Source organism: Arachis duranensis, chromosome 3 (genome assembly GCF_000817695.3).
Source record: "Arachis duranensis cultivar V14167 chromosome 3, aradu.V14167.gnm2.J7QH, whole genome shotgun sequence".
NCBI classification, from domain to species: Eukaryota; Viridiplantae; Streptophyta; class Magnoliopsida; order Fabales; family Fabaceae; genus Arachis; species Arachis duranensis.
The window spans coordinates 37,142,225-37,145,240 of NC_029774.3; positions in this window are offsets into that span (position 1 = coordinate 37,142,225).

The following is a 3,016-nucleotide window of genomic DNA, read 5'->3' on the forward strand; positions in this document are numbered from 1 at the left end:
TTTATTCTGTTTTTTAAAAAAAATAAAAAATATAAAAAAGGTTAATATTTTCATGTATTATATATAATATTTTAAATAAATTATATTTTCAAAATATTTTGATAAAAAATTATTTTATATAATAATATCTTTAATAAAATTAGTTAATTAATAAATTTTGAATACAATAATCTAATTATTTGTCAAGTAATATAAAATAAAATTTTAATTATTTTATATTTTTATGTTACAGTTTAAAATTTGATTTTAATATAATTTTTTAATATCATAAAATTTGTTTGCATAATAATTAATCTCATTGAATAAAGAATATTCATATTTTTGTATTTATAAGTTTTATATTTAATTATTTAAGAATAAAAGATTCTATTAGCCTTTAAAGTATTGTGTATTAAAGTATTGTCATTTAAAGCATTTATTTATGTACTAGAATATTCTGTATTTATTAGAGTCCATCAATGTTCTTTTTTCATATTAGCATTTGATTTTCATCTAATCAAATCTAATGGTCTATGTAGATATGACGCATCCAATAAGCACATGTGCTCGTTTTAGACATACCCATTATTTTTTATATTATATATAAAAAACTACAATTAATTTATTCTTAATTTGTGAACAAGTACGGCAAAAAAAAATACAAGTGTCTGTGTAGCATTATCCATTGAATAAAAAAAAGTATTTTTAAAAAATTAAAAATTTTTAAAAACTAAATTTTTTTATTTTTCAATTTTAATATTATAAGATTAATTTTTTATTTAAAATAAAAAAAATAAAATAAAGTCCAACAATATCTAGTAAACAATAGATCTATAAATTTTTTATTTTTTTATTTTTTAATGATGTAGTATCTTTGACATGTACAAGATCAAGAAAACGCTCTTGAATAAAACCATGTATATCAACAAATCTCAAAACAAGTGTCATTTGTTCTTTTTTGGATTTATCACGAGCTTCATCTACTACAATGTAAAATTTGAAATCTCCAATTTCCTCACAAATATGCTTTCTCACCTTGTTTGAGAGTATATGCAAGATTTCTTTTTGAATTTGATGTGAAGTATATTTAGCATTATATGGAGCATTTTCTAATACAGTTTTTGCAACTTCATCATTGTAAGATGCTATGAGTTTTATCATTTCAAAAAAATTACCTCGATTTTTTTATTATGGAGTCTCATCATGGCCTCTGAAAGCACAAGCTTGAAATGTAAGCCAACGAGTTGCATCAACGGAAGATTCTAAACGTAATTGATTCTTTTGAATTTCCTCATAAGTATGATCCTCAATTACATTTTGGATGTGACTTGCCTGATTCAGTAAATCTAGACATGCTCCAATTGCATTATTGTGTGGTGAGCATTGAGCAAGGATCTCCAATATATTTAAAAAAAGTACATTTTTTCCATCATTAACTTTTTTTCAATTTTTAAACCCTTTACTAATAAAAATATCTGACACATTACGTCCACTGGATTTTTTGCTAACCAAATAACAAAATAAACAATATGCAGCATCTTCAGAAGGTGAATACTCTAACCATGAAGGAAAAATACCAAACCAAGCATATTGAAATAGTCTTGGATGCTTTGTACCAGATAGAGAATAATTATCAAGATGCTTTTGATATAAACCCCATTTAAGATAAGCTCGTCTAACCTCATCTCTCTGGTTTGTGTGATATTGCCAAATTTGAAGCCGTTTTTCAGGATCTCGTTCCAAAAAATTAAGGTCAAACTCATTAGATGCAACTTTTTGAACTTTTGAAGGTTGTATCTCACTTTCTTCGTGATTCATTAAAGTAGAAGAACTATCTACAGGTGTTGATATTGTAGAAGTTATATGTTCTCCTTCTTGAATATTAGCCTTCCTCTTAAAAAATGCATCAATTCTTTGATTTTTCATCATTATTTTGTATAAAACTTTAAATATATATCCTATAAAATATGTAAAAAAAAAGTTAGAAGGATAAATATTAAAATTTATAATATTTATTAATTTTTTTATTAATTTATGCAAATACAATAATATCAATACTTATTGAATATTCTAATATTTTTTATTATATAAAAAATTAAATTAAGTAAACAGTAAAATATAAAATAATATTAAATTACATAATAAAAAAGACCTAAATACCTAATTTTTTATATTTGAATTCAAAGACAAAGAGAGTATTGCTTGTTGAATAGAGAAGTAAAGCAAAGCAAAACGTGTTTTTATAATGAGAAGTAAAATAATAGCGTGTTTTGCATAATGAAAAACAAAGCAGCACGCAATGTATTTTTATAGTATTTTTATAATAATAATTTTTATTTTTTATTTTGTTAGATAATCTTCTTTTATTTTTATCTTTTTTTGTTATATATTTTTTTTTTGTTAGATAATTTTTTGATTTGATTTGATTATTAGATGATTTTTTATTTTTATCCTTTTTTGTTAAAATCAAATTAAATTTAAAATATTATCTAACAAATCAAAGTTGAATTGACGATATTGGTGTTTTCCAAAAAAAGAGGAAAATCGAAATTGAAGTGTTCTAGCGTGTAACAAAATCAAAAGGGGCCTGCTACACATACAAGTAAAAAGGTCGTACAAGTTTTACAAGTTATCAGCCCAAACTTCATTAACACACGCATTAACTCATTTTGAATGGAGCGTAACTACACGCGCCCCACTCAAACGGTTCCTCTTCGTCGTCTTCTTCTTCTTCTTCTCTTCTTCTTCTTCTTCATCTTCGTCTTCGTCTTCGTCTTCTTCCTCTTCCTCTTCCTCTTCCTCTTCCTCTTCCTCTTCCTCTTCTTCTTCTTCTTCTTCTTCTTCTTCTTCTTCGTTTTTTTTCAATTTTCATGGTTTCTGAAATTCTTCTTATTCTTCTTGCTGCACGTTCTTCTTCCTCTTACTCTTCTTCTTCTTCTTTTCTTTCGTTTCTGCACGTTCTTCTTCCTCGTTTTCCTCTTCTTCTTCTTCTTCTTCTTCATTTACGTCTTTTCTCTCTGTTTTCTCGTTTTTTTCA